Raw genomic sequence first — 25988 nt, 5'->3', positions numbered from 1 at the left:
AATGGCAGAATATGCATTTATACCATCAGAAAGAGTACATCATACGATATTTTTGTTTTACCTTATGGGTACACGGAGAAGTTATATTTATTTAATGCAACGTTATGGGTTTTACATGTCCTGTTCATAATAGGGTAATCATTGTAATATTAATTGTGCACTTTATGCTCAAAGGAGGGAGTGTCATGATTATACAGATATGTTGATTTCAGTGACGTTGTAGTTAATAAATGATAACAACAATAGGTCTCATAACAACAAGAGGTATGCCGAAGCTTGGGCCTTCTCCAAGGAGGGAGTGGTCCAGTTTTAGATATTAGACGAATAGAAGTGCATGAATATGTCAGAACTCTGAGTAATATTATCCAAGTTTTGTCTACGCAGGCTAGGAAAGCTACAGCGATACCAGACGAGAGACCAGAAGAGACTCCTGTTCGGCCAGGTGATTGGGTGAGGGTGAAAGTTCACAAAAGATAGTGCGCTGATCCCGTTGGACGGAACCGTGGTAAGTTGTAATGAACTTCAAACGCGCTCTGGTTTAAAGGTAAAGAAAAAGGAGCAAATTGACACCACCTCACACATTATCACCCTTCACTGGCAACTTCCAAAAAATTATTGGGAGTTAGGACTGATTTGGCAGAGCTGGAACAAAACAATAAATAGAAATAAGATAAAGATAGAAACAGCTCAAAAGACGAATTGTCTATAGATTTGTATAGATTGTACATTAATGTGAAAACCTAGACTCCAGCTGTGTTTCAGAAACTTTCACTTATCCCCAGAGCCAAAAGATCAGCTGAGCAACAAAAGGAGGAGTTAGAAATACCCGGTCCCAAACTAGAGGCGGTTATAATCAAGATGATTCACCCCCCCCTATATGCAGTTCTTGTATCAAATGATGAGATGGGTTTAAGTGATCGGGATATGTAAGTGATGGGGATTTACAGATTAGGGGAATCTCCAAATATACTGGATCCATGTTTTAGTCTGTACCAGAAACACCCCCGTTAAGTTTATGAACAGCCGACCGGTGACCTATCTGAGCACAATTATTGAAAATGATTGTTAGAAACAGGCTACTAACCCACAAGTACAGCTTTGTATGTACAAACTCTATGAACAAGATTCCCCAGCAGATAGTGGCGACATTGCACAGATATGTCCAGTCACAAGTTAGTAATGTTCTAAATAACAGTGAGATTTAATTGGGATGGAGAAAATATGGGGACGTTTTTTTATAGTGTGTGAAACATGTGGTGCTTGAAGAATGTAGGTATTTAAACCAAGAAGAAAATGGTTTCCTGAAAGAGTTAATTGGAGTAAACATGTTACAGTGGGTGAAAGCAATGTTTAGGGATATGGTAAAATTATTAGTAGACATGAATTGTGTTTAGATGACATTTAACAACTAAGATGGATAGTAAGATTAGGAAAATAGAGTGGAAAAGTTTGGATTTATTTTACCTCATTGTGTTAGAATTAACTATAGGTAATGCGTCCCGAGATCTCTCTCTCTCTCTATCTCTCCGCCTGTCAGACCGCTACGACCCCATTTTCCAAGCAGACAAAAGACCTCACCACAGGAGAATCCTCCTTCTCCATCGAACAGACAGAGAACCAGAGCTGAACCAACAATGACAAGACTTTATCCAGAACCATCTCCACCTGAGGAATCCAGAACTACAGGTGACATAAAAGGCACACTCTCATTGGTCCCCCAAAGGACATGAAGTTCCAAGCTGAGCCACGGGATTGGGCACAAGAGCAGAGTGTGGGACATGAGAGCAGAATACGCCCTCCATGCAACAAAGTAGATACTGTAAAGGACCATTTCGTCATATGATCATTATAGTGATAAAAAAAATAAGAGAATAAAGGAAAAACAGTTATGAAATACTATATGGCAGTAAAACAAGAATACAGTTTGAAAGGGGAGTGATTTGTAAAATATCCATAAAGAAAAAGAACATCTGATTACAGTTGTGTTTCATCTTGTTATTGAGAGATGTATCCATAGATCTCTTAATGTTGCTCTCAAAGTGCACCAGATTGATGCTTTTAACTTCAATATTTAAAACAAATCTTCCCGGGGGAGCATCCCCCCGGACCCCCCTAGAGGAGGTGAGGTCCGCTCCCCACTCGTAAAAAATAGCACTTTACCCCTGCTGCCTATATGCCGTGAGCTGATTATCGAGCCTTCATTGTAACAGTAGCGGGTGTACTGTGTGCGTGTGGGGAGTTTTTTTGTGCGTGCTCTATAGTAACCGTAATAGTGTTCACTGGAGTCCAGCACATCAGCACCCCCACTCAAAATACCTTCCCGCGCCTCTGGATCTTGTACTTGAGTAAAAGTACAAGTACTCAGATCTTGTACTTAGTAAAAGTAGAAGTACTCAGATCTTGTTCTTGAGTAAAAGTAGAAGTACCAGAGTGTAGGAATACTCTGTTACAGTAAAAGTCCTGCATTCAAAATGTTCCTCAAGTGAAAGTAGAAAAGTATTCTCATCAAAATATAGTGAAAGTAGCGACAGTAAAAGTAGTCATTGTGCAGATTGGTCCATTTCAGAATAATATATATGATATGTTTTATAATGATTGATCATGAAAGTGTTCTCAACGCTGGTAAAGGTGCAGCTAGTTTGAATGACTTTGTATACTGCAGGGTTGGTTGTGAATTTACTCCAGGTGGAAATGAAGTCTGATTTAACACGTGAATATATTTCACATCATTCATCCAGCTCTGTGAAGTAACTAAAAGGTATTAAATATATGTAGTGGAGTAGAAGTACACCATGTACCTCTGACTTATGTTTACTGCCAACCTAAAAGTACCTCAAAAATAGTAATCAATAATGTATTGAAAAGTTATTTGGCTAATTGTTTTATATTGGCTCAGCCAGGTTATATGGGATGCCCAGTCTACGTACAGATCACTAATTTTGAAATATTAAACTTAGTTTTCTTTTCTTTAATTTTTCATCCTCGTGTCGAAGGTTATCACGAAACACACATTTGGTTGTTTATAGCATAAAGAACATCTGATTTAATGTGAGGTAGGGAAATAATCATTTGAGTATGTGTATATAAATATGTAATTTACAACAGCTGTAAGATGCTTGAAAAGCTGGAAAATGCACCTTGAAAATGCTTGAAAAGTGCTTGAATTTGACTTTGGAAAAGGTGTAAGAACCCTAAACTAGAAAACGTCAGGGATTACTTTAAGGATCATAACATACCCCCTTCATGACTTCAGAGGCCTGTAATACGAAGCTGGTTCAACCTAACCTGGATATGTTTGAGTTAGCCGGTTGGCCTAAACTACGACGCGGGTTATCAAGTGGATCGCTCAAGCCAGCCGTGTCCTATCTAGTTAGGTGCGCGTTCACATGAAAGGGGTGGTATTTGGAGCATTCGACCAATCACAAACATGGAGAAGCATACTGACAGCGCAGCGTCATACTTCCTGAATGAAAAGTCAACGATAATATTAGACATATGAAGAAGTTCAACTTTAAACATCCATGACTTAAACACTTTATCCAGGATAAAAGCCACATAGTTGCACCTGCAAGGTGAATACAGCTGGTGAAAGAAGAAGTGTTTGAATGAGTACATTAACAGGTTTATGATATCACTGCCCCGTCTAAGACACGATCTGACTTTAATTAAATTTGACTCAAGTGTTTCATCAACTTAATGTGTTGCTTAAAATAATACTTCTGCATACAGTACTGTATGTGAGACTGTGAGTGTTGCACGGCCAGATACGGCTCGGCTGACTCAAATAAGGAGATACATTATGATGTGATATGAACAGTGGTTAATTTGAGCCGGATCCTGCCGGAACAGGATCCGGCACCTCTTCATTTTGGCCACCCTGTGTTCCGGCACCTATTTGGGCAGATCCGGTACCTCTCACAAAAAATAAAAATAAAAAATGGTTAAAATGAAATAAAATATGCAGATATTAATTTACAGAAAAAATCCCAAGAATTTTATGTCGTTTATTAAGATTAAGATTTGAAAGAGTCGGAGATCTGTGTTGACGCACTGAAAAGCTGGACCAACGGACAAACGTCTTTCACTTTTGAAATTCGCCACATGAGGAGCACGTCGCAGAGAGGAAGAAACGGTGATTCAATGCAAGCATGTCAAAAAGACAGTTAAATGTACTGTCTTTCTTCAAAAAGAAGGAAGAGGTAATAGACACTTCAAAACGAGTCAGAAAAGCCTCCACAAGCAGCGACGAGGGCAGCTGCAGCGGTCATGTTGATGGTCAAAACCAGGAGGAGGTTAGCGCCGCAACAGCTAGCCAGCTAGCTAACCGACAGCTAGCCAAGCCCGGGCAGCGGGTCAGGTTCACCGCCAGCCGGAACAGGAGCCAGCTACCGTCAGCCAGGTGGACCACCAACAGCAACGGGTGGGTACCCTGGCATCAACTAGCCCGGTACAACAGCCGGAGCAAGAGGCGAGCGGAACCGCGACATCAGCTGGCTTACAGCAGGAAGATTCAGTAGGAGAGGAGAGCGCATTGAGCGTAGAAGAGTGTGGGACGTCCAGCGACAGGTCAGTTTTTTCTAACTGTGGCCAAGAACTTGGAGGACCGTATGTTATCTCAAGGAGGCCGGATGCCAGATAAAACTGGATATAACAAGTTCATTGAGGAGTTGAAGGTGCTTTACGCACAATACTGGCCCGAGGACGCAGGTGCGCTGTATGGAGAGACTGAGGTCGAGTCACTGTGTCAGCGCTTCAACATTGCCAACCCGCGCGCAGTCATACGGGCCTACAGAACGTACAGAGACTCAGATGGTAAAGACACCCCCGATGAGCTGATGGAGTTACTTGTTGCTGTCAACAGCATTCCCATTGCAAGTGCTGAATGTGAGCGCGGATTTTCTCAAATGAACTTGATTTGCACTCCCAACCGTAGCTCTTTGCTCACATCCACCATGTCATCTTTACTCTTCCTAAATCTTGTTGGACCCCCCCTGGCTAAATTCAATCCAGTCCCGTACGTGAGGTCCTGGGTGGCCAAAGGACACAGAACTGCCACAGACACACGCAGTAAAAGCAGAAAAAAAGAGATAGAGGACAATCCGGACATGCTCGTGATGTGGGGTGTTTTAAACAACTAAATATGGTGAGCAAACATACTGTCTATTAATAGGACGCCGTGCCAATCTTTGAATAGGCCTAATAAATATTATATAATAATATATAATTTTTTACACGTTAAACCTGTTGAGAAATTAATTGCTGGCTGTATACTGAAGTCCCACCTGTGGTGATGTGGGCATTTGCCTATGTTGTGCGTACAAGCCTAAACAATTATAAATTATCGTCATAACATTTATACCATGGATACTATTTGAAATTGAGGCTTGTAAGTCCCACAGCGTTGCAAGTGGACATTTTCATGTTGTTTTCAGCACCTTTTCTGTATACGTTCCGGGACCTGTACGCGTCTCGTCATCCCTGAGCTGTCATATGTACTTTGCGTTCCGGCACCGTATGATTTACAAATTAAGCACTGTTATTACCACAGGAGAACTGTTAAAGGTGGAAATAACCTTTGTTTGTCGTCCAAGATGTAGAGTTTTAAAAAGACAATGGGCAAAGAGAGATTGCACATTTTAATTTTGAAAAACTAATATAATTGGGAGTAATACATGCGGGGCCTTGGATCATTCATTGTGATGGTGCATATTTTTGACAACAAATATCGTTCAGGGAGAAGGGGTCGCTCGACCCACCCTGCAGATGTTTTAAATCTTACTTGCAGCTTCAGAGGGAGTGCACGGCACCAGAGTATGAGTTTTAAAAGACAAACGCCACCACCTCCTAATGGTCATCCATTCACCAGATGACCTGACATTTAGAGATGTTATTTAAAGGAGAAACATGCCATAAGTGAAAATTCTTGAATTGAACTACAAACCATTAATGAAATGACTTCTGTTTTTAAAGTCCTTGTTAAAGGAGGGAGTAATTATCACATGTTCGGGCACCCAAGGTTCCACACAGTGTTAAAGGGGTTAGCATAGTTATTTAATTAGACCAGAATTGAAAATAAATTTGTATAATGCGTTATTGATATTCCACCGGTTTTCACACCATTTCAGGGACTTTATCACAGCATTAGAACAGGCCACCCAAAGGTACTGAGTAGGAACTTTTAAGTGATGAAATTCTACAACTGTTGTAACTGACCAAAATCTTCTCCCAGAAATGACTGTCTAGAATGCCGTATGCCAGAGTAGATGTTTGGTGGTATCTTGGAACTAAAACTTTGTGCTCAGTCTTGCCACAGGATTGGACTGGGACCTGTGCACTAGCACATCCAGTGATGTTTTCGAGTTAATCAACATGGCAAAATCAACATGGCAAAACACCCCAAAGCCAGTAGGGCTAAGAGACCAGTCCCAGGGGGAGTTTAGGCTCCACATTGTACAAGGATAGCATAGGGGCGCCCAGGGGAGGGCAAGATGTTGTATTCCATGTCCTAACGTACTGATTGATCACGACGGCCTCTTCTAGAGAACATATTACTTTCATACCTTAAATGGTATGAAAGGAGGGAGGGTACATTTCTCATGAGGAAACAGTTACAAACGGTAGAACAGAATAAGAAAACCTACCCCCATATACAGATATTGATGAAAAGGATGAGTTTGTTTGAAAGATGTTTAAATGATATGGATGTTCAGAGATAAGATTGTTCAATGAATGTCCAGCTGATGTGATACTTTACAAGATGAAATCATGTGAAAGGTGAACCAGCTACAATGCTAAAATGGAGTGAATCCATTTTAAATTTACTTCAACACTATTCCAAGATAGTTTATTTTTATTTTGTATTACTTTATACTATTCCAATATAGTACATTTCGTGTTTTTTATTACTTTGCACTATTCAAAAATAGTTTGTTTCTATTACACTTTGTAAAAACAAGTGCCTTAACATTGAATGTGGTAGGAGAACGATTTCTTTGAAAGGAGGGAGTAAGACATTTTCTGATACCAAGCCATTGCTGCTATTTTTAAGAATGATATTGAATGTTAACACTAGAAGTTATGCACAAGGGAAAACTTTTATGTTTGAAGACCAGTCAAAGTATGTTTTGTATTTTTGTAAAGTTAAGGTTATTGAACCATTCCATTTTGATTGTATGTTTTTTATATGAGATATAGGCTACTGTGCAAAGTTCAGATGAAGAACTTATTGATTTCAGTATTATTTACATACCCTAAAGGGTCTATAAGGAGGGATTGTTAGAAATTAAAATCAATATTTAATGATATAAGATAGATTAAACACCAGTAATGTTATGACTGTTTTATTGTGAAAATACTTCCGGTTAGTTTCCGCCTGTGGTTAAAGTTTATTTTGAAAAGCTATTCCGGAAAGGATCTCCGAAATACCAAAAGTAGCTTGACTTCAGGTTTTAAGGAAAAGTAACGATTGTAGCCGTTAAAATGCAATGAATGAAAAGTAATGAAAGAGAATATGAGGGGAAAAGGCGTGTTTAGACAAAAATGTCAAAATCCTCTGTTATGTGCGATATCGGACATTGGTGAAAGGAGGGCGGAAGATTACGCCACAGCCACCATTGAAGAGGAGGAGCCAAATGAGATATATAGTCAGGTGACGGAGCTTTGTGTGGTCTCTTCTTCACGGCCAGGACTGCGAGAGGGAGCTGCAGCTCTTCTCTCCTCTGACTGAACAATATTCTGCTTATAACATACCCGCGCCTTTTTAAATTAAAGTACCCAATTGAACCTTCTCAGAGACTCCATTTGGACGCGAGAATAACGATCACGGTTTACAATCTTAAGTTATCCCATAAGTTGCATCCACATTTAGGATCCAGAAACCAGGACAATTCCACTAATGGTGCTCCGGATAGCAGATGGACTCCGCTCCAGGATGTCAGAAGACTTTGTCAATCAAGAAAAACCAGCCTGCACGCCAGTGCAGGGCCGTGGGAAGTAGGGGTGCTGAGGGTGCTGCAGCACCCCCTGGTGGAGGACAGGGGATCTGAACTTCCACAAGATTAAATACAAATATAATTTTAAAAAAAGAAGAATTTTCAGCCTTGACGTAACAACATTCATAATTAAGTAAAGATAACACCCTTTTCACCCCGGTTACATTTTCCATTTGCCCCGTACGATGGGCGCTTTAAGTGATGAAAGTGGGGGATGTTGGCTTATCAGGCGCCCGCAGCCCACAGCCAGCGTGAGAGAGAGATAGATAGAGAGAGGGGTTGCACCTGTACCGACGGGGAATGTTGTTAGCTTCTGCTGCGCTAACGGATATAAGAAGCTCTTTCTACAATAATGTGGAGGGAGAGTTCTATCCTGTTAGACTGAGAGGCTCAGTGAGGTAAAGGACTCACTCAGGAGTGTTTGGATCACTGGTCGGCAACGTTTTTGATATGAAGTGCCATTTAAAAAAAATGTTTTTATCAGCGTGCCAACGATCGAGAATTATCAACTGGGGGGGGGGGAGGGGGGGTAGAGGAGCTTGACGCTCGTGAACTATCAGCAGGAGGGCGGGGGGAGCCTCGCTGCGGGGAAGCAGTGTGTGGATCTGTCAGCGCAACTTACATGATGTCGAATTTAACAAATACATTTAAATAATTGGTTTAAACGGCATAATAATAAGGATGATCGTCCGTTCTGTGATTCTCCAGAACACACATGTTATGATATTAGGGTCATGCAGAGTGAGATGAGATCGCTGTCCCTTTAAGAGAGAGAGAAAGAGGGGTGTGGCTTGTGCATGTGTGTTTGTGGATGGTAGAGCGACAGTGAGGGAACGTGTGTTTGTTTCTGGAAGTGAAACGAGGCAGCAGAAAAACAGAGGTCTGTGATGTATTTTGAGAAACAGAAGAACAGCTAAATAAATGCAACGGCCTCCTAAGAAGAGCTTGCCTCTCTCCAGTCATTTAAGCTAAAGTGGGTTATTGAACCTGAAGCTTGTTGCTTCTGCCCTCCTCGACTACGGTCTGGGAGCCGAAAGGAAAGTTCAACACACAGATGGCCAGTCCGCCCCTTTGTAGCATATTATTTAGATGAGAGATGAGCAGATCGCCACTGGGCTTTCAACTAAATACACAGCCACGCAAAAATTGCGGCATTTGTACAGCTCCTTATGGGTACTGGAATTAGTGAAGTGCTTTCCTCCGTGGTGAAACGATCAGCACTGCACCACGGAGGAAAGCGGCAGAAAGTCACCTGGAGATAAAGAGAGCGGGGCTGCGTTGCGTGCATGGCAGGTAACGGGGAGACGCGCTCTGGCGGCGGTCTCGTTCAGGATCCAAAAATACAATTTAAATATTTTGCACACTTATTCCACTTATTCCTAGTGGTTACGGTTCCGCGTGCCAATGCTGGCACGCGTGCCAGGGGTTGCCGACCCCTGGTTTAGATAGTTCACTTTAGTCTAAGTCAGGGGTTTTCAAAGTGTGGGTAGGTGAGCCTCCCCTGAGAGAACATAAGAACAGCCGCGCCCCCCCTCCCAATTATTATTGTTGTTATTATTATTATTGTTGTTGTTGCTATAATGCAGGGTTATTCAATTGCATTTCAAATTGGTCCAGTAAGAGAAAATGTAATTAAATGCTCTGTTTTCGCTGTCTACCTTCCGCCATTTGAAATGACTCCGACTGTTTCTCTCCTCTTCATCTCTGTGTGTTTGTTTGAATCTATCGTGCTGACTGCACCGATTTGATTGGCTGAGTAGCGTCACCTCCTTAAAACATTAAACAATAACTTTTTTAAACCTTTTTATTTTTATGTTTTAAACATATTGTATAAAACTCCCCCACTACTTGGACTATTCCTTGCACCCCTCTAGAATAAGGCCGAATGGTCTCAACCATATTGCATCAGTAACGTGCACTTGTTATTATAACAAGATCGCAAGGACGCTGGTAGCGATCGGAAAATTGAGTGTTGTTCAGTTTGTGTGTTGTGGAACATGCGTGTCCGTGAATGAAAATATACCACACACCCAATTACAATTGCATGTTCAATTCACTACCCTGGAAGTTAATACAGTTGTTAAAGTTGGAACAGCCTGTGGACAGCGGTTCTTCCTTGCATGTCAGTCGCCTACACCTTCTTACAAAGGACAGGCACATCTTGCTGCAGCACGACCCGTATATTTCCGCACGCCGTGTTCTCAAGACATATTTTTTTTTAACATTTTCAACATGGTGGATAAATCCTTATATGCTCCCGGCAACACACTGAGCGTCAACTTTGCCTCCTTATTACACTCACCCCTACTTTAGTGGGAACCATGAGTCTGCGTCTTTGATGCACACAGGAATAAACGCAGATCATCCTCTGGCTGCAGCCTCTACCGGCACTTGCTTTTGATCAAAGTCAATGCGGAAAACCTGCACTCACACAGGTAGGTGGAGGGGAAGGGAGTGAGCACTTTTACAGCCTTTTTGGCGAGGTGGGGGAACTCACTTTCCACAGACAAGTGGGCAAGTGTCACTTTACTCGTCTTTGTCTCGTTCTTTTGTGTCTCACGCTGCGCCTCCCCTGAAGCTCTCTGGCGCCCCCCAGGGGAGGCGCACCTCACACTTTGAAAACCGCTGGTCTAAGTTATCTCAGTGGGTCTCAAACGTTTTGATCACAATTTATGTAAACAAATATTTCCAAGGCACACCTTTATAATTATTAGGATAAATAAAAACAGGTTTGAAATCATTCCAATGTATACTATAGGACAGTAAACCAAAAATATCGTTTAAAACTGGAGAGATTTAAAAATATGCATAAATAAATAAATGTTAACTGATGAGATATAAATGAACCACAAAAATAAAACAAGTTAGCCTACATTTATTTGTTATTGGCTATGGTAGGTTATCGGTTATGTTCACATACTTCAGGGCTCAACATTAAGGGCTGCCCGATGGCCCGGGGCCATCTAGTATTTAGCTCGGGCAATGAAGCCTCACCTGCTGGTTGCCCGATCGGGCAATCTATTATGCCAGTATCATGCAGCTCGCGGATCCAGTAATGAGTGACCCGACAGTAAAACTAAACATATCTATAACTAGTTACGGTAGTTTGAGAGTTAATTAAAATAGCTACGTGTGATATTCTAACCTAAGGTGTGTGTTTTGTCCGCTCACCGCTGCATGTGATCATACAGAACTCGCGTTTATGTCCATATTGATCAGATCTAGCTAGTTATAGCTAATGATAGGACTACCTGCTTATTAAAAGACACCTAAACAATAAGTGTCGCTATGCAACTGGGTGAGGCCACAAAGTATAGCGCAGCATTATGCATTTGTTTACATGCCCACCGGAACCCCGAGGCATTACCAATAGATCAACGCACAATCAACCCATACAGGACATCTCTTTCTCCAGATTAAGTGTTAGACATTAGAATTGACTATTCTTGTCTGTCACATACTCTTCTTGTCTGTCACATAAGTGGCGCAACTGAAGCGGTATTGTGCTAAAGGGAAATTATTGTGACCGAAGAGATTTAGATTTTGCCGGCCAACGGGAACTCGGTTATGGCTAGAAAGGATCCGTCTTGTGTAAAACTCTCGCGAGAGTTTGGCTGAATGTCACGGGGCTGAATGTTTACGTTTGGCAGGCAGCCTTTCAGTTACGATCGTTAACATCAGTTGGCCACAGCAAATGATTGTGAGAAGCTAAACTATCTATTAATTATGTCAATGACAGGGAGTGTGATTATTGAAATAGGGTGTTAGCAGTCTTGTTGGTGTTCAAAGAAGAATGACAACACTGTAGATCACCAACACTATGGTTTATTTTTTATTCACAGGCAAGTCAACGTTGTCGCAGTAAAAGTCCCAAGATAGCTCCTGGTGCAATAAAATGTTCCCTTGCAGTGATTTACTATTAAGTCTGATGTTTCTCTATTAATATTGCTGCTGCATTAATGTGTATGTTGCATCATGTTACTGCTGTAGATGTGTTTCCGAGCCGCTCCGATTACAACGAGAGTTACAACGAGAATGTGACGTCATATTTACACTAGACGGATCCTTTCTAGCCATAACCCGGGAACTTGGTTATGGCTCGAAAGGATCCGTCTTGTGTAAAACTCTCGCGAGAGTTTGGCTGAATGTCACGTGGCTGAATGTTTACGTTTGGCAGGCAGCCTTTCAGTTACGATCGTTAACATCAGTTGGCCACAGCAAATGATGGTGAGAAGTAGGCATGGGCGGTATCATTTTTTTCATACCGTCATACCTTGCTGACATCATACCGTGGTATACGGTATATGACGGTATCAGTCCCAATTTAAGGGGTCATTTCTCCCCAAAAAATGTTTTACTCACTATATCAACAGCCCCACCAAAAATATTTTCCACCAGCCGCCACTGACGGTATGACTTGGGTTGACTTGAGTGAGGTGGCGTTCGGTGAAAAATAGATGTTTCGAACGGTATATTATATGTTCGGTGTAAAATGCAGCCCGAGCCGGTAGATGCTCGCAAAGTGCCGCGACGTGCGCGCAAGTGCAAAACAAGGGCTGCATACATGACACATTGTGCAAATGGCACATTTTGAGATCGGATACAGGACGCGTTTGTAGATGTCTGACGTTGTTTACATAGTGAGCTAAGTTAACAATATATCATCATACATAAACATTTTCCGGGAGTAAATACTTGACTTATTGAATAAAGTTTGCTATATTCACTAACTAGTTTGGCAATATTATTCCGTGCATGTGTTAAAAACCTTATTTCCATTGGATTCATTGGATTACTCGCGTGAATGTTTAGCACGTAAATGCTTTCGTTTTTAAAACCGTCCGACCTCGACTACAAAACCATCAACCAGTTGCATAGGATTAAAAAATGTCAACACTCACTCACCCCGTCTTAAACATTCCCAAAGAAGTGCCTCTGTCTCTCGTTGTGCTGGATGAAGTCACTGGCGACGAGTAAACCCAAAATAGTCCCAAACAGGCGCAGAGGCATTTTTCTTTTTTACTAGTTGTCCGAGTTCGGGGCCGGCAAATGCTGCCGCTATCTTGCTCAGCTCAGCTCTGTGCTGAGGTCTGAGAGCGGGAAAGACGGACTGCCCTCCCCTGCCCTCTGCTGGCGCGTGCTGTGCATTACAACCAATGTCATCCCTGTCAAAACTCCGTGTCAGTGTAATAGAATGAAACGCATCTGTGATTTGGCGCACAGTCTGTAACGTCACGGTATTGAAAATCATACCGACGGTATTTCGAAATACCCTGGTATACCGTAATACCGTCATACCGCCCAAGCCTAGTGAGAAGCTAAACTATCTATTAATTATGTCAATGACAGGGAGTGTGATTGTTGAAATAGGGTGTTAGCGGTCTTGTTGGTGTTCAAAGAAGAATGACAACACTGTAGATCACCAACACTATGGTTTATTTTTTATTCACAGGCAAGTCAACGTTGTCGCAGTAAAAGTCCCAAGATAGCTCCTGGTGCAATACAATGTTCCCTTGCAGTGTTTTACTATTAAGTCTGATGTTTCATCCTTCTGGACCTGTCTGCTGCATTCGACACGGTGAACCATCATATCCTCCTTCGCACTCTCCAAGAACTTGGAGTTTCAGGCACTGCACTTTCCCTCCTCACCTCATACCTCAAAGACCGCACCTACAGGGTTACTTGGAGAGGGTCCAAGTCCGACCCTTGTCAATTAACTACAGGGGTCCCTCAGGGCTCTGTTTTTGGTCCCCTCCTTTTCTCCTTGTACACAAACTCGCTCGGGTCTGTCATTAGCCCGCATGGTTTTTCATACCACTGCTATGCTGACGACACCCAACTAATTCTGTCCTTTCCCCGCTCAGAGACCCAGGTCGTCGCACGCATCTCTGCTTGCCTAGCAGACATCTCTCGGTGGATGTCTGCTCATCACCTCAAGCTCAACCTTGACAAGACTGAACTGCTTTTCCTTCCGGGAAAAGATTGTCCCACTCTTGACCTAACAATCAACATCGGCACCTCTGTTGTTTCCCCGACTCAGACTGCAAGGAATGTGGGTGTGGTCCTAGATAACAAACTCTCCTTCACTGCAAACATTGGTGCAACAACCCGCTGCTGCAGATACACGCTTTACAACATAAGGAGGATACGACCCCAGCTGGCCCAGACATCAGCGCAGGTTCTGGTCCAGGCCCTCGTCATCTCACGCCTAGACTACGGCAACTCCCTCCTGGCTGGTCTACCTGCATGTGTCATCCGACCTCTGCAGCTCATCCAGAATGCAGCGGCTCGTCTGGTCTTCAACCTTCCTAAATTCTCCCACACCACACCACTCCTCCGCTCCCTTCACTGGCTTCCAGTAACTGCTAGAATCCACTTCAAGACACTGGTACTTGCGTACCATGCTGCGAATGGATCTCGCCCTTCCTAAATCAAGGACATGGTTAAACCGTACACCCCAGTACGTGCACTCCGCTCTGCATCGGCCAAACAGCTCGCTGCACCCGCACAGCGAGGGGGACCCAAGTTCCCGTCATCAAAAACACATGGGTTTGCTATCCTGGCTCCAAAATGGTGGAATGAGCTCCCCATTGGAATCAGGACAGCCGAAAGCTTACACATCTTCCGGCGCAAACTGAAAACTCATCTCTTTAGACTCCACTTCGAGCGATTGAACAAAACAAAGCACTTATATACTATTCAAGGGCTGGCTTTCTAAAGCCAGTTGAGTAGCACTTGAATTGTTTGGCTCTATGAAACCTGATGTACTTATATGATTCTGTTTTCTTCAAGGTTGTATCTTCCTGGTCGAATGCACTTATTGTAAGTCGCTTTGGATAAAAGCCAACGTGACGTCATATTTACACTAGACGGATCCTTTCTAGCCATAACCCGGGAACTCTGACGTCGCCATTTTGTATGCTTCGTGGATGCGCTCGGCTCCTCTCGACTGCTGCTCGGGTCTGCTCGGTCAGCTTCCGGATGAGGAGGCATTCGTTCGATCAACTTACAGTAGATAACATTACAAACATTTTTAACAGGGGCTATAATAGTGTAAATAATGTTTGTTTTGGCAGTTACAACTGAATGTAATGTTTTCTACTTTTTTACATCTGATGAAGGCATTTGCCTTCATCAGATCGAAAGTGTCTTGACCAACAACTTAAGTATTTCTTATAGCTATGCAGGGCATGCAAGCGAGCAAACACAAACAAGAACAAACAAACAAGTGAAATGAAGAATAAAATTGAAATTGTACAATATAATATTGTGCTGGTTCATCTTATAATTCAGTCTAGAGAATGCACCAGACAGCATAGACCTGCAAAAATCGAAATGCTCTAGGGGGAGGCCCCCCAAACCCTTCGTGGCATTTCGTCCGCACGCATTTTTCAGGGCAATCTATATTGGGCTCAGGGCCATCTGTAAATTAGCTTAGATGGCCCACCTCCCAAAATCCTTAATGTCATGCACTGTACTTATTTGATTATTAAAATGCAAACCGATCTTTTTCATATGGGTGTTTAGAGTTGTATCCCCTAGATCAGTCTCTAGTAATTGGGCGCTCAAAGTGCACCAGATTGAAGCATTTTACATTAAAATGTTAAAAACAATCTTCCCGGGGGGGTACCCCCGGACCCCCCTAGGGGATGTGAAGTCCACCCCCCAATTAAAACATGTTCAATGTTCATGCAATACTAAATAGTATACATTTTAAGCCTTTTTATATAAGCTGTCCACCATGTCAATATGTTTCTCTGTTTGTAGTGTCTTTTGTAGAGGTTTTTCATTGCCAGCTAAAATCTTGCCTATAGGGCAGCAAATTGGTCAAAAACGGCCCTGGTGTCATCCCCACAGCACCCCCCATTTGAAACATGTTCCCATGGCTATGCACCAGTGTGTTCTTTTATTCCAGGAAAGACAAACAACTTCTAAGTTTAACTATTCTGCCCTTGCGTATGCATCACACTGCATACTTAACAGATGGCGAACAAAGACTCAGAAGACAGTTGTTGAGTTGTCCATTTACTGAGGCTTGAAATTGTAAAACTGCAAGAATAAACCGAAAAATACAACACAAGTTACAAAATTGAAATAATACATGTGCAACATAATGCAAACAGAGTGCAGTATAATCAACAGCCTATGATAAGAATAAGCTATGTCCGTTAGCTTAGCAGCTAGTTAGCTTAGCTTATCTTACACATTGAAACCACACAATCAATTAAACCACATTTTTGAAACACATAACTTGGCACACAGGCACGTTTGTATACTTACAGACAGATCTACTCCAAGGATTAAAACAAAATTATCTGTGGCATAGAACTGAGCTACGATGTGCTCTGCATGGCTTTGCTGTGTAAACTAAAACACAAGAAGGAGAGTCGCGCTATTTGGTGCCTTAACGCTACAGTAGCGAATTTTGCCACTAGGGTGTGCCAATACACTATGGTGTCTGAACATGAACTATTTATTAAAAGAGAGCAAAATATATATTTCACTTGGCCAAGGACTCAGTCAGGTCATGGAAATCACAGGCAGCAGAGCTGTAATCGGTAACTATTTCTGGGAAAAAGCCTTGAACCTTGTGCGTGCATACATTTTATTATTCAGGGCGCTGCCAGTACATTTATGATTGGTTGAAACTAGAAGGGGAGGAACATGGTTTAGACTTTGGCCTCCCTTGTTGGTGCGCAGACTTAGACAAAGTCTCTTGGCAACACAACCTCCAATCAGCATTCGGCCGTTCTATGAAGGTTCCCTCCCTACTCTAGTCGCTATCCTTCGTAATTTGTTTTGCTAAAGCTTTCTGCAATACATTACATTACATGTTACTTGTTAGACACTTTTATCCAAAGCGACTTACAGTTATTCAGAACTGTGGACAATCCCCAACTTGGGGTGAAGTCTCTTGCCCAGGGACACAACGACATGCTGTCTGCAGTGGGACACAAACTTGCATTTCTATGAATTTTCCCTTCCCTTCCCTTCATATCCAACCTTGGATTGGTGATTGTGTCTATTTATTCCAAAGTCATAGCAACATCTCATGAGCACAATAAGCATATAATGTAATAATAAGAACCTCTCTTGTAATGATATATAGACTCCACAACAGTTACAATCTGACTAAAAGTCTACACTATTACACTATATAATAATTACATCTGTATCAACAACACTAAACACATTTTAAAGTGACTAAAATAACAATTGATTAACAAAATGGTCTCGTTCCCTCTTCATGTGTCATACAAACAGTTCCAAATAAATACACATTAGCTTTCAATGCTTTCGTGGGTGTACAGTGGCAACACACCGGGCCACATTTAGCATTAGCTTAGCCGTTTAGCGGCTAATATGTTTCATTTTACAAACAACATTCATATCACATTCATATCCTGAGTGGTTTGTAAACATGTAAGCAATTACTAAACTCATTCAAACACAATTTCAACTTTATAAAACACATTTCAACTGGTTAAGTAGCAAAACAATATATGCTGACTCACCAGGTCAATCCCTAATATGGGAGGAACGGCATCCACGATTCTCCCTCAACTATTTGAAAGCTAAACAGCTGTTCATTCTTGTTAGCCCGCTAGCTCTCCTCAGTGCATTAAACAGTACATTTATCATTTAAACAACTTTCGCTCAATCATTATAACCTGCTCGCTTGTGTGTGCTGCTAAACCAGTGTTAATTTTGGCAGCTATTTTTGATTTAGTCTTAATCTTTAGACGAAAAATGTTATCAGTTTTAGTCACATTTTAGTTATTTTTATCCTTCATAGTTTTAGTCTAGTTTTAGTCGCCGACAACTCAAAACGTTTTATTCCAGTTTTAGTCGATGAAAAATCATTATATTTTAGTCAACTTTTAGTCTACATTTTTTCTCTCTTTAAACTAATTCAATTAGGCAAATACAGGTATCTGAAATTGGAATCAAGGCGACAATATCAAGTGTTGAAATTTGTAAGGCAACATTTCACTCTGTTAACACTTTACTTGTGTAATATCTAGGGATGGGTCATCAAGGTTTTTTAACGGTACTACTACTCTTATCGATACTGCTTACGGTATTCTTATCGGTACTTTTTGTTATTTTTTAAAGGGAAAACCTAAACAAATTGTTAACCGAATTAACAGTGCTTTATTTAAATGTGAAATAAATCAATTAAGACTATGGTCACAGAAGTGCGCGCAGTAATGAGCGGGCCCTCGCGTCTGTGCGCCTGTCGGGGAGGGATGCCGGTCGTCCCGGCGTCAAGCAGACGCGCACGAGTCCTCCGAAATGAGCCGTTTGTCATTTCTATAATTTTCGCATTCCAGACTCCCAGGTCCTCCGGCAGCGACCGGGAAACGGATGCCGGCGAGCCGTCTCAAAGGAAAAAAAATTCTCTAAAGGCTCGTCGAGGATTGATTATCGAGGAGGCTGTCTGGAGGAGCCGTAACCGAGGATACACTGATTTAGAGGAGAGAGGAGTTTCTCTGTAGTTTTGTAGTTTAATTTAGGAATTTACACTTATGGCAGGTATGTTTCTCCTTTAAATAACATCTCTAAATGTCAGGTCATCTGGTGTATGGATGACCATTAGGAAGTGGTGGCTCTTGTCTTTTAAAACTCATACTCTGGTGCCGTGCGCTCCCTCTGAAGCTGCAACTAAGATTTAAAACATCTGCAGAGTGGGTCGAGCGACCCCTTCTCCCTGACCGATGTTTGTTGTAACAAATATGCACCATCAATCCAAGGCCCCGCATTACTCCCAATTATATTAATTTTTATTAAAATTTGCTATTGCTCTTTGCCCAGTGTCTTTTTAAACTCTACATCTTGGACGACAAACATTTTTTATTTCCACCTTGGTTATCCTGAGGTAATAACCATGCTACAATGCCAAAACCAATACTCTAGTGACGTAATAACCATGCTACAATGGTGAAATCAATACTCTAGTGAGGTAATAACCATGTTACAATGGTGAAAGCAATACTCTAGATTGGAATACTATCTTTGGCTTGGTACTAGCTCTACCTTTAACATTTTCCATACAAATAAAGATTTGTCTGCTTTTATAGAGTGGTTACTAAAACCATCCCTTTAAACTGTAGGTCTATACTGTAACAAATTAAATCTTCCCCAAATTCACACATGAATAAAAAACTCTTAAAGAATAATTTGTTCATCTGATGAAAAGATTGAATAATATGTTCTACCCTCAGTGTGTTTTTATGGTTATTTAATAGTTTCCTCTTTCTTTCTTTAAAAATTCACTAATTGATTAATTCATGGCTAATAAATATTTTTCTTTACGTATCTCTCGTTGGTGAATAAGTGTGTTTATGTGTAAAGTCACTCACTCCCGTTTTCCTTCTCTCCCCCTCTGGTTGTCAAGCCAGGACCCCCTCACGTTCTGCCGGACCATGCCAACTCCTCCGTCCTGTCTTCTCCTCCGTCCACCTTCTCCTCAGTCCATCCGCTCTTGGATCCTTCCGCTGTAACTCTTTTGAGTGGCCCAACTGCTTTGCATTTCATCTCCTCCTTTACAGTCTCTACTGGTTGCATGGAGGGCGTATTCCGCTCTCATGTCCCACACTCTTCTCTTGTGCCTAATCCCTTGGCTCAGCTTGGAACTTCATAATCTGTGGGGGACCGATGAGAGTGTGCCTTTTTATGTCACCTGATTTTGGTTCTTGGTGCCTCAGGTGGAGATAGTTCTGGATACAGTGTTGGAGTTGTTGGTTCAGCTCTGGTTCTCTGTCTTTTCGATGGAGGAGGAGGAGTCTTCCGTGGTGAGGTCTTTTGTCTGCTTGGACGATGGGGTCGTAGCGGTCTGACAGGCGGAGAGAGAGAGAGAGAGAGAGAGAGAGAGAGAGAGAGATCTCGGGACGCATTTCCTATAGTTAATTCTAACACACTGAGGTACAATAAATCCAATCTTTCCCACTCTATTTTACTATCTTTCTTAGATGTTAAATGTCATCTAAGCCCAGTTAATGTCTTCTAATAATTGTACCATATCCCTAAACATTGTTTTCACCCACTGTAACATGTCTACTCCAATTAACTCTTTCAGGAAACCATTTTCTCCTATACATTTAAATCAAGCACCACATGTTTCACACACTATAAAAGAACGTCCCCATATTTTCTCCATCCCAATTCAATCCCACTGTTATTTAGAACCTTAGTAACTTTTGTGACCGGACATATCTGCAATGTCGCCACTATCTGCTGGGACATTTTGTTCATAGAGGTTGTACGTACAAAGCTGTACTTGTGGGTTAGTAGCCTGTTTCAACTGTAATCATTTTCAATAATTTTGCTCAGGTCACCGGTCGGTTGTTCATAAACTTAACAAGGGGTGTTTCTGGTACAGACTAAAACATGGATCCAGTGTATTTTGAGATTCCCCTAATCTGTTAATACCCATCACTTACATATCCCGATCACTTAAACCCATCTCATCATTTGATACAAGAACTGCATATAGGGGGGTGAATCATCTTGATTATAACCGCCTCACCTTTGGGAACGAGTATTTCTAACTCCTCCTTTTGTTGCTCAGCTGATCTTTTGGCTCTGGGGATAAGTGAAAGTCTCTGAAACACAGCTGGAGTCTTGTTAGTGATGTGGGCATTCTTTATGAGTGAACTAATGGTTCAATGTTTTACTTGATATTGTACTCCCCTTCCAACCAGAAAGGTGCCAAGTGTAATGAGCACAATCGACAATGCTATTCTAACTCTTATCCCTATGGGACCCCACAATTGGTTTGGCTTTGTTCTTGTCATCATCTCTATTTTATCCCTGGTTGTGTCCGTTACATAATTTAAATAATGAGTACAAAAATAACATATAAAACAAATTGGACTCTTTTTCAGATGTAAAACAAAAAAATAGGTTTTCACATTAATGTACAATCTATAAAGATCTATAGACAATTCGTCTTTTGAGCTGTTTCTATCTTTATCTTATTTCTATTTATTGTTTTGTTCCAGCTCTGCCAAATCAGTCCTAACTCCCAATAATTTTCTGGAAGTTGCCAGTGAAGGGTGACAATGTGTGAGGTGGTGTCAATTTGCTCCTTTTTCTTTACCTTTAAACCGGAGCGCGTGTGAAGTTTGTTACAACTTTTCACGCTTCCGTCCACCGGGGATGAGCCCACTGTCTTTTGTGAACTTTCACCCTCACCCATTCACCTGGCCGAACAGGAGTCTCTTCTGGTGTCTCGTCTGGTATCTCTGTAGTTTTCCTAGCCTGTGTAGACAAAACTTGCATAATATTACTCAGAGTTCTGACATATTCATCCACTTCCATTTGTCTAATATCTAAAACTGGACCACTCCCTCCTTGGAGAAGGCCCAAGCTTCAGCATACCTCTTGTTGTTATGAGACCTATTGTTAATTACATGTTATTATTTATTAACTACGTCACTGAAATCAACATATCTGTATAATCATGACACTCCCTCCTTTGAACATAAAATGCTCAATTAATATTGCAATGATTACCCTATTATGAACAGGACATGTAAAACACATAACGTTGGATTAAATAAATTATAACTTCTCCGTGTACCCATAAGGCGTACAACAATATCGTATGATGTATGGCTTTCTGATGGCATAAATGCATATTCACAACATTTTTGCCATTAGCACTTCTAATAGTTTACTTGTTTCAATAATGGCTTTTGTCATGGTATTATGCATTTGTTGCTACGAAAAACAATACCCCTGATGTCGCTAATGCGTCTCAATAATTCTAGGATTAGAGGATTGGTTGAGACTGTTGAACTAACATATGATAAAATAATATTTCTCCAAACTGGAGGGAAAATATGAACTATTCTCACAGAGGGTGACCTGCCTGAAGGGCTGGTGCCCCTCACTCAAATGAGATATTGCCTTACGCACTACACTATAAATCAGTAAAGTTACTCAAGAATAAATAAATAAAGACTGATTCTTGAAACTGTTGTAAAAACCCTACAACTTCTTTCTCCAAGCTCTTAATCAGTGTTATGTTATTTAATCTGCAGCTCATGTCTTAAAACAGATACTTCAGACCGATTATAAAATTGTGTTTATGAGAAATATGTAATCTGACTCCATGAATCACATAATTGTTTGATTAAAAACTACACTTCTATTAACAATAAATGAAGTTCCCCTTTAAACACAGCCCGGTCTTCTGACAGGGTCTATCTATGTACTGGCTGGTACATTTTGTGCCAGTCTCTGTCGCTCTGTCACTGTTCTCCCGCTAACAGTCACTCTCTAGTTCTGCTGGGTTCTTGTTGACTTCTTCACTGGTTTGAGACAAGCGACCCTATCGGACACCTCCCTTTGTAGCCAGACTTCACCACGGCAGAATCGAGTTTCTGTTTTTAGGTCTCAACAGCTCCACGTCAGGTGTATCGCCGCCCCTTGAACTGCAGTCGGTGTAAACAGGAGGACTTGGTAAGGTTCCTCCGTCTTGGGCGAGTACCAGGTTTCCGTCTTCATATTTTGGGCAGAAACCCCTAGTCTTGACCTCACTCGCTGTGTGGACACAATAGTTTTCTGTGTGGGGGAACAACATCACTCGTAATCTCTATCCTTCTCACAATTACAAAAATAGTCTGCTAAATGTTCTATGTTTTAATCTTCTACTACTAATCTGTGGATGCTTTATGTGTAAATGCAATATGCTACTCTCGATTTTTTAAATAACATTAACCCTCTCCCTCCTGTGTTGCCTTATGGCTCAATGTAGCTGGCTTTCTAAATACCCTTGTGCTGAAGATGCATCTCCTGGTGGTCTGTTCCTCTGAGCTTCCTCATTGTTCTGGTTGATACCAGGCTGTCAGAGGTATTTGGTTCATGTTTGGCACCCCTCCTCCTCTTGCTTGTCCTTGGAATCCACCTCCACTGTGTCCTCCCCTGGGGTAATTGTGAGGAGGGCCGTCGTTTGGTGCAATATTCTGCCGACACTCTCTGGACCAATGTGTCAGCCGACCACATTTGTAGCAGCCTTCATCTCGGAAACCTTGTCCTGTTGATCGATCACCCCCTGGGAAATGTCCTCTTCCTCTGCCACTTTGTCTTCCTCGGAAACCTCCTCCCCCTCTTCGTTGATTCTGCACCTGAATCTCTGGCGCTGCCTGAGTTTGAACGGTTTGAGGTGTCTGCCCTGCCTTTTCTGGAAGTTTCCCCTCCCTTCTCCTTGTCTTGTTCTTATTAGCTTCGTTGTCTTTCTCAGCTACCTGTATCTTCAAGAGTCTCAGTTGTAGTGCTTCCATTTCTGTGTTTAGTGTTTGTCTTTCAAGTATTTCTTCCAATCGTATGTTCTCTCCCATCAGGTGTTTTGATTTACTGGTTAGCATTCTTACTTCATACTCATATTTGTCCATGGAGACTCCATTCAACTGCAAGACTTCTCCTATAAAAACAACATTCGGAGAGGGAGGAGGTACTTCGGCCAGGCTTAGATACAACTTCGGAGTTTGGATAACTGGAGCCTCTTTGGTTTTTTTCTGCTATGTCTTCCCTCACTGCCAGGTCTGCTACTTGGACCACATGTATGCTGTCTGCCAATAGGCTGGCATATTCCAGGTGGAGTATCAGACTTGTAACTCTTATAAATCTTTCTTCAGCGTCCCTCCATATAGTTAGCCGTTGTATGCATTGTTCGTGCTCATAGTCGAGTACTGCTCTTCTATGGGCTTTTGTTGGCCTAGGTTGATCATCTGCTGGATACAGTCCTCTCGTTTGCCATTGTTCCAACAGTTTATCCATGTGGTTCCATGTCTTTTGTCTAAGATTTGGAGCTGTTATAGCATCTGATCTGATTTTTATCCTTCCCTTGATATCTGCTGTTGAGCCTGGCTCTGCGTCTAGTCTCAACTTAGTTTGTTTGTGACATGTTCTCTAATTATTTATTAACTTATCAAAGATGAAGCACTAATCTTCTGACTAGCACCTTCGTTGCCGTTCGTCCGAACTTTAAATCTGTTTTTTTTTTTTTTTTTTGTTGCTCAAGATTTTATTAATTTTGTTTAAGTTATAGATTATTATTTTTTTTTTTAAGTTTTAGGTAAAATATTAATAAAGTTAATTAATATATACAAATTATGCAAATTTAAATATGAAATGTTAAAATAAAAATTGTACCGTGTATGGTTTTGACTTTGAAATATGAAAATTGTTTCAAATCTAAATCTCCTGTGTACAGTGCATACCGAAGTGTATGAAATTATGCTACTGTCACTACTTTGGTTAACTTCAATAAATTGGTGTTTGAAAAAGTATTATGTAAAGTTTCTTATCTTATAATTAGAAACCACTTGCAATTATATCTTGGCGATCAAGCATGTGTTTATTTATAACACTTAAAATTATATTTCAAAATGTTATGGTGTTTCTTCTATTTGTGTAATAATTCTGTACTACCACCAGAGTGCGCTATTTTAATTTCCAGCTTAATCCACTAGGGAATAGCTGTTGCAAAACTGACTTGTTTTTAACAAGGAAAAACTTATTTTCCTTTAAATTATCTTAAAAATGGGAAGAACATTACACTATGGTTAGACAACACAGCATATAACCGCCAAAACATACTTGCAAACAAGAATATTTACAAAACCGCCAATACACACTTTTACCAGCAGAAGTACTTCCAATAGTTCCAACTCTGACAAGAAGTATGACGTTCTTTACAAGATGGAATGCCTAGCCTCAGTGTGTTAAAGCAAACAGAGTACTTCAATTAGCATTTCATGAAATGGCGACTGCCGTGTGGTTCACTGTGAACATGAGGTCAAGACAAGATGGCAACTGGTTTTCCAACCTTTGACCTGAAGAACAAAGGGATTTGAAAAAACACCTCGTGGCTCTCACAGTGGAGTTGAAGTAATGGCGGGGTGATATTTTGTCTAGTAAATTCAACACATAACACTGTAGTTTAAAATAACATTTCTATTTAGTTTACAATGATAAATGGGCCTCATACCCTTACGTCATAGCCCTCTACCCATGTACGTAATTGTTTTGACTTTAAGAGCCATTATGGTTATCTCTTCTGTTTAAACACGCTATTATGGGACAAAATGGGACGCTATCCACACACAATCAGAAGAATATCATCTATCTAACGCACGAATGTCGCACTTCTCGTCGTAATCCACATGCAATGTCTTTTTGAAAACTGAAAAAAGTAACCACTGAAAGCTTCAAACTCCTCAGGCCTTTTCCTCGAAAAAGGACTTTTTTAAAACAGCCTCACACTGTTGTTAACACAAACACTCACTCCAATAACCTTAGCTTCCAACTTTAGCTGTGTCTTTGCCTCAAGCAGTCCCAACTGCTTAATGGCCTAAAACCATTCACGTTAACCTCTTGAGTATGAGGGTCCCCCCAGTGGACCCCCCCGCATCGTTTTTTTACGAGACTATGTCTCAGGGCTTCTTAACATTTATGAAACTATTAATGTTCCATACCCTTTTAACGATAAGAAACTCAGCTAACTAACAATATGAACCATCTTTAGCTAAAAGAAACACAAGAGTAATACCAAGCCTTTGAATTAGCATGGAGCGAAAAAATACTAACTAATGCTAACGGACTTTTGCACAGCACTCACGGTAGCAAATTCGCTTATTACTTATCGTCACTGCACAAAGAAAATATCTGATTAAAGCTGAGACTCCACAGATTCCACACATGTAATGTCATCACTGTAGGACCCCGAATTGCGGAGCTATCAGCCAGAAAAGAGAAAGTAAACAACATCCGGTTTCAAAAATGTTACAATAATTACGTCTTACCTTTTTTGATTTGTGATCAAAAGTTGTGTTCACCGGAATAAAAACGCCGCTCAAGGTTAATCCAATGTCTTTGTGTCACGGAGAATTTTTGACTGATAATCCACCATCATAATTATGGCAATATACTGGGTATAAAGTTTTGCCGTCCAGGCTTGTACTTTCAGATGTGCTTTGTTTGCTTCTC

The sequence above is a fragment of the Notothenia rossii genome (assembly GCF_949606895.1).
Source record: "Notothenia rossii genome assembly, chromosome: 1".
Classification (NCBI taxonomy): domain Eukaryota; kingdom Metazoa; phylum Chordata; class Actinopteri; order Perciformes; family Nototheniidae; genus Notothenia; species Notothenia rossii.
This window is presented reverse-complemented; position numbering follows the sequence as displayed.